Below are 11,652 nucleotides of genomic sequence, written 5' to 3'. Positions count from 1 at the left end.
AATTCTAAAACACAAAAAATAAACAATGCGATACCATAACACATAAAACACACATACACAGATATTTTCCCCTAGATCCCAATACCTGGACTACCAACTTGATTTTTCATTATGTTCCTTTCAATGTTATAATACATATTTATACATGCCGAAGCATCCAATACCATGGACCAAAAACCATCGCGTCCAAAACCATGGACCGAAAATCATCGCGTCCAAAAACATGTGCGAAAATCATGCACAAAACCATAGGTGCGTCCGCCCAACCTAACATAGGTTTCAAAACCAAAAAATTTCGGGGCGCTGCCCTGAACCCCATAGAGTGGGGTTACCTGCACCCCTCAAACCCCCTATGACTACCCCACTACGCAATCGATGCAACGAAGGGGGGGCTCTGCTCCCCCTCTAACCCCCTAGTTAACTACGTGGGCTAGTCATGGAAAGAATATAACGCAACCCAACACATATCTATCCCTAACATAAACAGTCATGGAGCACGTGCAGCTAGCCCTAAACAAAATCGATCATGTGGCATAGACATCGCGACACAGCCAAATCAAACAAACATCTTGGAGCATCTCTGACTTAAGAGAACTCCCAGACAGCGCAACAAGCTACCAAAATATCTGAAAGCAGTTACTCTGATATCATAAGAAAAAAACTCCAATCCCATGCTTGCTTAGAGGGCATCAAAACAAATAAAGATGCATATCAGGTAAACTAAGACTCTGATCCTCTTAGAGCTCACGAGCATTGTAAACAAGCTATAAATAGCTGAAAAAAAGATGTAATACGGGTTCAACTTTTGAAGATTATTCCTCCTCTGTTCCTTCAAGCTTCTCATCTTAATTCTAGAAATGCAAGCCTCTTTTGCCATTATATGTTCAACATCCATTCTATTTGTTGTTCTATGCTTGCACTTGAACAATTTGTTCAGGTTTTCTTTGTGTTTAAGCCCAGATAACTGTCATCTTATCTCTGCTTTGATATATTAGATTTGCAAGCTTCTTTGCTACTTATAGCTAGCCATTTATATGTGTTATTATATGTGCATCTGCCAGTATATTCAGTAAGCTCATTTGCTATCTGTAGCTAGCCATTCATATATGTTCATGTATGCAATCTGCTAATACTGTCAGTATTCTCCATCTATCCATTAAATCTACAAACTATTGAGTATTGGTGGCCTAAAGTCTTGTGTTGTTGAGGGTGTTCATGCATGTCTTGAGTGAGAATAGAGTTGAAATGGTTATCTGACTTGATCCAAGCCATCATCCATTCAAATAGTTCTGAGAACAATATTGAAGATTATATGTTACCAGGCATCTCCGAGTTGCAACCTAGGAGAGTTTCCTGGAGTGCTAACAATGTCCAAGAGTAACTCTCCAATCTGTTTCAACATTGGCCTTTGTCCATCCCATCTACCCAACTTGAATTTCTTGTTTCTTGGAACTCCCTCAGCTAATCATTAATCATGTCCATTACATGTGGAAGCCCTCTTCATCTCTCTTTCACCAAGGCTTCATGGCCTCCCTGCCACCTTCAATCGATTTGGCTCAAGTCCCTAAGCCCCAAGCATGTAAATAAAGGGTTTTTCATAACATCAATAACTAATGCAAGAGGAAAAATAAGAGGTAACATTGTAAAAGAATAAAATTCATGATCACAATCATAGAGGAAACCACACAGAGCACAGCATGGTCATGTACAAATATAAAATTAAAATTATATGAGTCATGAAAATAATAAATTAAAATTTCCATTTATAGGCATTAACATAAAACAGTCAAAAGTTTAATTTTATCCCCATGGGTCCAGCTTTCATGGCAATTCCACCCATCATAAAATGTGCATATGTATTCATGCACATACGCATAATCATATGTCAAAATCATTTCAAGACGTCTTCACAAGACTCACAACAACCTTGAAGTCTTACATTCCCCAAAACTTCACAAGGACCTTTCCAACACATATATGTGTGTGTCAAGGATCTTGAGGGAGTTCCCCCTCCTCCTTCTTGGTGTCCTACATTGTTGATTTGTGTCCTTCTAGATGATAGGGGCTAACTGCTTTCTCCTTCTGGCTGTGGGGACAATCCTTTTTCATCCTCACATGGCCTTTTCCTATCGGTGCCATTTTTCCTTTTTGAGGATTTAGCTTGGTATGTCATCTCTTGCAACTGCTTTTGCAGCAAAGAATTCTACTCAACCAGTTCTTGTTGTTCCTTGGTGAGTTTTTGAAGTTATTCCCTACGAATATTTAGCTTATATTCCAAGTCTTTGATCTGAACCTCCAAATTTCTGAAGGTTCTCTTCCCTTGAATGGATATCCTAATTTCTTGTTCTTAATGGAATTTACCCATATCCTGTTGCACCATGCCATGATACATGTTTCCTTTCGTTGTTACTCAGACTTGTTATGGGTTGGAACACACACTCATTTGTTACTGCATTGATAAATACATATGAATATATTGATTTCCTTTCCTTCTTGTATTAAGCATGCTTCCCTGCAGCTGAACACATTTCTCCATATTATTCACATACCTGTTATAGACATTTTTGTGCCTAACAGCATGGAGCATGAAATGTCAATAATCTGAGGGATCCAAAGTCCCTAAACATGTTGTTCTTACCCTTAGAGGAACAAGGTCTGCAAACCACAGCACTGAAAATCAGTTCTCCACTCAAAAACACTCAAAAACAGGCTATTTTTGGATCATGTCAGCTGCTCCACTGAGCATTTGCGCTGAATGTCAACTGCTCCTCCTTGTACCTGCGCTGAAGGTCAAAACCAATGAAGGCTACCTGCGCTGGGCGAGATTGGCCAAGTGGCACAGTCATTCTGCAAGGTGTCAACTGCCCAGGAAGCTTCCAAATTGACACTTGGTTCAAGGAATTCGCCCTATGATGAGTAAGAGGGTCTTGATCTCCAAGTGGAAGCAAGATTCTCCAAGTGGACCCAAGAACTGAAGATTAGCTAAAGTGGGAGAGGACACTAGTCAGCTTTATGCCAGCCTCAAGCTGACTCATCCTTTCTCCAAATCTCCTATATATAGAGCTCTCTCATGAGGTCTAGGGAGGCTGGAATTTTGTGCAAGTAAGGAAGTGCTGTTGGTTTGTGATTAGAGCTATTGGGTGTTTGCTTGAAGGAGGTGAAGAGGAGATTTCTTTCAGCTGGGAGGTGTTGCTGGATTGGGCCCATTGTGGTTGTAACTCTCTCAGAACTTTACTTCTATTATCAATAAAGTATTCAAGATTCTTCTATGTGCATGTATCTTTATGATGAATAGATGTTTGTACATTTGATTTATGTTAATCCTATAATCGATTATGGATGTATGCTTCTTGTAGTTTCCTTTTCTTGTGCTTTTACAGGATCTGTGTGTAGCTGGGCCGGTGAAAGGGCAAGGAGCTAGGAGCAAGCAGCAAGGAGTGAAGACTGGATCGACTATAAGCGCAAGATAACGGTTAGTAGATCATCCTTTTCTTCCCTCTCCCATCTCATAAAGAAGAAACTTGAATAGCTTTGAATTCAGTTGTTGCTGGAGTACTATCACCTTCAGAGTAGGGATAGAGGCATTCTGCATTAGATACTTTTCCCCCCAACAAAATGGCGACTCCACTGGGGAGAGGATCTTGGTAGTTTGTTGTGTTTCTTGCTATTCATTTCATAAACAAGGAGAGTACCGAATCGAACTGTGTTTGAATCTATCAAACACAAAGTAGAGGGAAGCTACTCTGGCTCAGTTTCTGAGCAGGTTTATGAGTTGAAGAGCTGATCCACAAAGACTCTAATAAGCTCTTAGTGATAGCTTTTCATCCTTCTTTACATCCCTTAGTGTGTCCTTGATTGATAGCTTCAGATTTGAGCAAAAACTGTGAATTTTTTAGCAATCTATGACCCGGAAACCAAGACGGACGAAAGTCTCGTTCTTCATTGCAGGCTGTACACTAGCAGTCTGCATTTCAGCGCAGTTCCCAAAGGGGCTACCTGCGCTGAAGGTCAAACAGGCAGTGTTACACCTGCGCTGGACCAGTCTTGGCTTGAGTTCCTAGAGTTTCCTGCTGTGTCTTGATTTGTTTTCACTATTGTTTTTGTTGTTTGCTGCCAGTCAGTAGGCCTATCTGAAACCATCTTCCTTTGTCATTATTCCGCCTCAGTTGTATAAAGAAACTGTATTTGTTCTTTTGTATTTCTTATGTCATTTACAGTTTTCCATAACAAAAGTGAACCAGTCTTGCATTGACCTCTTAGATCTAGACCTGTGATTAAGTGTCGTTTCTGATCTTAAGAGTTAGCTTATTTGCTGTTCATAGCTGATTGAGTTTGTCGCTTTCGTTATATGGTTTGAATTTATATATTTCTAAGTGTCGAAACAAGTAGATCGTAAGGTGTCTTTCGATTTTTGGACGAACTTGTTTGCTTTCGCTTGAAATTAAATTCAAAGTTATACAACAGCTTTCTTTTTGCATTTCATCAAACATTAAGAAAGAGAAAAGAAATACTTGCATTGTGCATGTACATTATGACAGTTTGCATGTTGATTTAGGAAAGTGCATTAGTGTGTGCTCTATGATCTGTGTGAAAAGGTGTTATCTTCCTTCTCCCTCAGTAGTTAAGGTTTCTCAAAGTTGAAAGATTGAAAAGCTTGCTTATCATCTTAGATTGCATTCAGGAGTGTTTATATACATCTCGTGGTGATCCATAAAGGCAAACTGCTAAACAAGATCAACCTTAAAATAAATCGAATTTACATAACAACGCATTGAAACATAACGCAAACATCTAGAGGTCTAAGCTAGAGACGTGTTCCGGCGTCGTTAAACGTGATATCTTAGCGTTGAGTGGTTGGGTGATTCCTCCACGGTGAAGCGATAAGTATCAATACGGACTTGTGCTCCCACGTACCGTCGCGTATATATTGGGAGACCCCTATAGGATCAAAGCCTTTATCCATAGGAAACCGTGTCGGCCGCCCTACCGATCGCAATGCAGTGAACACAGCATTCACGAAGATCGACCACTCGTACCGTAAAACGTATTCTGTGGTTTTGCGAAAGGTTTGGCACACCCTCTGCCTAGAACTCCAGAGCAGTTTCTTTTGGCCTTTTTCAAACTCTATAACTGAAAAAGTCCATCCGAGCATTTGTCACTTCGGGCTCGTTAAAACATCGAAGGAGACTAGAGTCATCTTTAGCTTTTTCTCGACTCTTAAAAAGTGAAAAAGCAAGTTGTGTCTAAGCGTCGTTATAAAATTTATTTTAAACGGAACATAATCACCTCCTATTCCCGCGTTGATCTTTAAGTTGAGAACATGGAACGCCCCAACCAAGGAACTCCACATGATGGAAGTCCTAGTCCATTCTCCTCGTGGGGAGAAGTCGGTGCGCCCCACATGGCCACATTGTCGCTTCCAGGACTGACAATTGGCCTGCCTGTTTGGCTATTCTCAACTAGTGTAGTTCAGAACACCATGGTTCCTGAGCAGTCGAGTCAACAGTTAGATGAGTCTAGAGCATCCCACCAGCCTTCTACTTCCTCTAACCCTTCCTCCAATCCTTCATCTTCAAAAGGTAAAGCTGGCAAAACCCAAGCTCCCATGGAGAAGAAAGAAAAGAAGAAGAAAGAGAAGAAGAAGAAGGAGCCTAAGGCGACTGGGGGCAAGCAAAAGACATCTAACAAAAACCCACACATAGCACAGACCGGGCCTAAATCGCCATGTGTCATATGTAGAGGAGACCACTTCCATAGAGATTGTCCCTGTATTCCCCGGATACTAAGGGACTGGTCACCTCGTTTGCACAATTCGGGAGCATCAACCTCTGATAGCCATGTTGATTGCTTACCGTCAACTAGCGAAAGTGAAGGTTCAAGACAAAGAGGGGGAGCAAGATCCCCCTGCAGACTGTGTGAAGGCGGTCACGCCATCCACCGTTGTCCCTTCTTAGACGAAGCAAAGAGAGTTTTGGAAGATCGTCCGGTTTCTCCGGTAATACTTCCTCCTGGATACAAAAAACTCGTGCCAAGTCCTTCGTTGGTTGAAAATACAGCTGGCCCGCTCAAGTGGTCAGCTGAAGCGTCAGTCATTGAAAATGAACCTACTGAATCCAGACCAGACGAAATTCTAAAGGTCGATACGGCAGTTGACCCGGTTCTTCCTTCAGAGGTTTCATCCTCAAATGACACCGTCATTGAAGATTCATCTTCAAATGACACCCTCACGGAAGAGAATAAGGATGACACCATCCAGATTCTTTTCGTCAACACAGATTCTGATGAGCATCAGGGCAATGCGCCCATTCCTTTATCGCAGGAAGGAACATCGTCAGGATCGTATCCGGCCGTATATTCGGTCCCACCACCAAGCAACCTGGTTGTGTCCTTTGATTGGAACCAACTGGGCAGACCCCGGTTACCAGCCAGTATACCATTCAGAATCATAGTCCAAATTTATAGAATGGTGATGGCTGGAACTATCATTGATGAAGGGGCATCTGTGAGTATCCTTTCCTCTGTTGCTTGGAAGGCACTGGGTTCCCCGGCGCTTTTGCCTGAGATGAGAAATCTCTCGAGCTTTGATAAAGGAACCAGTCGACCATTAGGGATCCTCCCCAATGTGCCTGTTACATTGAAAGGGAAGACCGTTAATTTGAACGTGATGGTCGTTCAAGGACCCTTGGATTATAACCTACTCCTTGGACGTGACTATATATATTGCATGGGAGCTATAGTCTCCTCACTCTTTAGAGTAATGTGTTTTCCACACGAAGGAAGGGTGGTCAAGCTCGTAGACCAACTTTCATTTCCGGGATCACGCATCGCAAATAGTCAAATACCAATCCTCAATGGTCTATTCACCCAAGAAATGTCTCCACCCCCAGTCCTCCTTCCCGATGAATGCGAGTGATTCGGAAAGATAGAACTGGAACCCAGGGGGCATGCATCCTGGTCTGCTTCGGGCAGAAGAAACCTTGGGTATAAAGTAGAATTTCCGCGAAAGAATATGACTAGTCCGTACCCCGTCCGTGGATGGAAGAGGGGTTGTTCTAGAATAGGATTCTTTTGATAAGGTTACTTGTCTGACAAAGTGTCACTCATCTTTGTCTAAAAAGGTAGGCTACCAAGGAAAGAGATTCTATTGCGGCAGCAAATGGTAACCGTCTTTGGGTAAAAGGCAAGCCTCACCCATTAAAACTAATGTTTTAGAGGATAAGTAGGGGCAGCCCCCAAAGAAGGGGACTCTTTGCTGCAACAAGTAGTAACCATCTTTGAGTAACCTAATGATAGACATCGCCGAAGAAAGAGTTTCGTTTGCGGCAGCAAATGAAACCATTCTTTGGGTAACCAGAAAGAGGCAAGCCTCACCCTTTAAAACAAATGTTTTATCGGATAAGTAGGGGCAGCCTTGAAATTTTACTTTATACCTGGGGGCATGCAAACCTTTTGGAGTGCAAGCAAAGAGCGGTTATTTATCTGCTTTTTTGGATTAGTCGTTTCCGAACTTGCATGAAGAAAGGATGAGGGGCAAAAGTTAAAACTTGCCAAAGAGCATAGCTTATGTGAGGTGCAAGCTCTATAAAAATTGGAATCTTGCAGGAAGACATTTCTTATCTTATGACTAGTATATCGAGCAGTTTTAGCATAAAGTTCATGCTCGTTAAAAAATAAACGCAAGATCCGAGCAGTTTTAACGCGGTCTTCATGCTCGTTAAAAAATAAATATAAGCAGTGAGCAATGTTTCCTCCAGAGTTTAAGCTCATTTTTAAATAAAAAATGAACCTATTTCCGGTAAATAACCATTGTGATCGTAAATTTATTAGCCATAAAAGCCTTGGTCGTGTTTGCACCCGCCACCTCCATTTCATTTGGCCTATCGTTCACCTCCATATGATTGTTTACCCATTTTGAGGAACAGCTGCGAAGAGTGATTTCACTTAGCCATCCTTGTGACACTGCCGTGATTGGAAAATTCCAACCTGTACCTGGAATCTGCTGCTATCCCTGTTTATCACTCATTCCTCAAAAGACGAGTCTTCTTTAAGCTCTTTTCAACTGACTCGTAAAATATGAAAAGATTGCCGAGTCTTGGCCTCCCAGCTCGTTAAAAGGACCGGAAGAGCTATCCCTCCTCTAGATTTTAATCTTTTTGGACCTGAGGGATTATTGCACAAAAAGGTCGAGCGCTTGTTTTATTCGGCTCGTTAAAGTTATCGAAAATTCATCCCTTTTGTATTGTTTTATACTTTTTCGGACTTAAGGGATTAGATGACGAAAAAGGAATTTTGGAGTTAACTTTCTGTACCTTTTCAGACTCTCTAAAAATGAAAAGGACCGAGTTGTCTTTGTCACTAGACTCGTTAAAATGATTAAATAGCGGCAAACTTGTCTTTAGACGAGAACGAGTTTCCCTATCGCTAGGCTCGTTAAAACATAGCGATGGGCTTGCCCGAAGGGCAGGTTATAGAACAAGCATATGTTATCCTCCTCAAGCTTGACAAAAATAAAGAGGTACTGGTCAGAAATGACTGGGGAAAAATTGGGAGAATCTCGAAAAGCTTTGATGGTAGCAAGTCGCTCTTGAACATGACACTTTGTCCTCCGTACCACATCGGGTTGGGTTGTTTCATTCACCGGTCTCATCACCATGGTCCTCGCCAAACCATCCGTATTTGGGGTAATGCTACCGATCCATCACATTAGTGTCGTTATATGTTCAAGAGATGTGTTCAGAAAGAGTCAACCGTGTCCCATCCACTGCCATACATTATCCTTCATCCACCCATGATCGCCACCCTGAATCATATCTCACAGTTTGTTTTCACCTCCACTAAAGTCATTAGCTCCGTTCCGTGTCACTGATGTGGGATTCATTAAGGCCCTCCTTTGACGGATTGCTTCTTGTCGACTTCAGCTCATTATCCAAGAAGTTGATCTAGGAACACCCCCCCCAGTACTTTGAAGCTTGCATGCCTCAATGGCAAGTTTCTCACTTCCGGCGACAGGTATACATCAATGACCTTCGACCAGAAGATTCTGCGTGGTGTTCGACGCCAAGTCCTTTATTCACACCACGTGAATTGTACTGCAGTACCTTGAGGGTCATTGTCATTATTGGTGATTCCTCTCGCGCTTGTTAACGGTTCACATTATTGACCCCTAATCAAGCGATGTCTTTCCATGTTCGACTTCAATGCAATTCTCACATGGATCGACTTGTACTTAGAGTGAAGATCGAACGAGTTTTGAAGACCCCGGATCTAGTTTCATCCATCCGGGCTGCGATATATATTCAGGATATAAAGACATTTGATATGTACATCATTGCAGCAGATGATCATCCTACTCAAAGGATGATAATTTCAGCAGAGAATTATCAGTCTATCATCAGACGGTCGTCTGTTATGTGTACCAAAATGAATTTATAAAGCTGAGCATGGGAATGTCCGCCTCAGCTAGATCATGAAAGCAGAATGAAAATAATGTATTGTATTGTATTTTATTGCAGGGCACCTCTCAGCCGATTGAATGAACTTCGGATCCTCCTAATAAAGCATTTCACCCGATAAACGACCTCATACTTTAGGGGGCAACTGTTATAGACATTTTTGTGCCTAACAGCATGGAGCATGAAATGTCAATAATCTGAGGGATCCAAAGTCCCTAAACATGTTGTTCTTACCCTTAGAGGAACAAGGTCTGCAAACCATAGCACTGAGAATCAGTTCTCCACTCAAAAACACTCAAAAACAGGCTATTTTTGGATCATGTCAGCTGCTCCATTGAGCATTTGCGCTGAATGTCAACTGCTCCTCCTTGTACCTGCGCTGAAGGTCAAAACCAATGAAGGCTACCTGCGCTGGGCGAGATTGGCCAAGTGGCACAGTCATTCTGCAAGGTGTCAACTGCCCAGGAAGCTTCCAAACTGACACTTGGTTCAAGGAATTCGCCCTATGATGAGTAAGAGGGTATTGATCTCCAAGTGGAAGCAAGATTCTCCAAGTGGACCCAAGAACTGAAGATTAGCTAAAGTGGGAGAGGACACTAGTCAGCTTTATGCCAGCCTCAAGCTGACTCATCCTTTCTCCAAATCTCCTATATATAGAGCTCTCTCATGAGGTCTAGGGAGGCTGGAATTTTGTGCAAGTAAGGAAGTGCTGTTGGTTTGTGATTAGAGCTATTGGGTGTTTGCTTGAAGGAGGTGAAGAGGAGATTTCTTTCAGCTGGGAGGTGTTGCTGGATTGGGCCCATTGTGGTTGTAACTCTCTCAGAACTTTACTTCTATTATCAATAAAGTATTCAAGATTCTTCTATGTGCATGTATCTTTATGATGAATAGATGTTTGTACATTTGATTTATGCTAATCCTATAATCGATTATGGATGTATGCTTCTTGTAAGTTTCCTTTTCTTGTGCTTTTACAGGATCTGTGTGTAGCTGGGCCGGTGAAAGGGCAAGGAGCTAGGAGCAAGCAGCAAGGAGTGAAGACTGGATCGACTATAAGCACAAGATAACGGTTAGTAGATCATCCTTTTCTTCCCTCTCCCATCTCATAAAGAAGAAACTTGAATAGCTTTGAATTCAGTTGTTGCTGGAGTACTATCACCTTCAGAGTAGGGATAGAGGCATTCTGCATTAGATACTTTTCCCCCCAACAATACCTCAAGATCCCAGACATAAATAAGCACATTTTATTTTCAACATAAGTTTTCATAAAACTAGAATTGCTACATGTGCATATCAACTTGTTTATAATCATGCTTTATTTTTCAAGTGCAACTAAGGTTAGAATCGGCATCATTAATTTCATTCAGCCTCTTGTACCGAGACTCAACAGCAATTTAATTTCAGCGTTTTTACCAAGGCTAGTAATCAAGGCATCTACGATCTTAAGGGAAGTAATTTGGAATAATTTTCTATACTCACATTTTCCCCTGCCTAATCATTCCTTTACTATATTATGGTTTAGCCTAACTTATTATTAGCCTCTTTACCGACACCATCATCCCTAAACAAATAATTATCTTTCCACCTATGACTATAGTAGCATCATTAACAAATCTAACCATGTCCCCATTCCTTGAGCTATATAAATTAGTAATGGAATCCTCATCATGTGAAATATGAAAGGTTAATATTAACTCTATTATAGCAGTTCCATCATCGATGCCACATTATTCAACTGCTTTATGTAGGGATATACCCCATACGAGAAATTTTGATATTTACTGAAGAGGGTGAGGAACGCAAGAGAATTTCTGACAATTTGAGATGAACTCTAATATTTCTATCTCTAAGGTCAGTTATCGATCATCAACATATGGCATCTTGTCATCTTTTACTTATCACTCTCCATGTTTATGAACGTGTCATGCATATGTAGACATTTTCCCAGTTACTACATGTAAAATAATTCTCAAGCACATTGCTAAACCCAACACTTTATTTGTGCAGGAAATCAATCCCCCTATATTTTACCTTCACATTTCCATGATCCATACCATCCAACAACCACCAATTTCCTCACGTAGCAATAGGTATATGATTCCTTTGACGAAAAGGTCTACACAAGGCCCTTGCTCTCAAGTTAATTCAGTTCAATTACTGAAGATGGATGTCCCTTTTCGTAGTGAGATATGACATTGGG

The sequence above is a fragment of the Pinus tabuliformis genome, chromosome Q (assembly GCF_031772625.1).
Source record: "Pinus tabuliformis cultivar Carrire ecotype Pingquan chromosome Q, CPIR1, whole genome shotgun sequence".
NCBI classification, from domain to species: Eukaryota; Viridiplantae; Streptophyta; class Pinopsida; order Pinales; family Pinaceae; genus Pinus; species Pinus tabuliformis.
Note: the sequence above shows the minus strand (reverse complement) of the source record.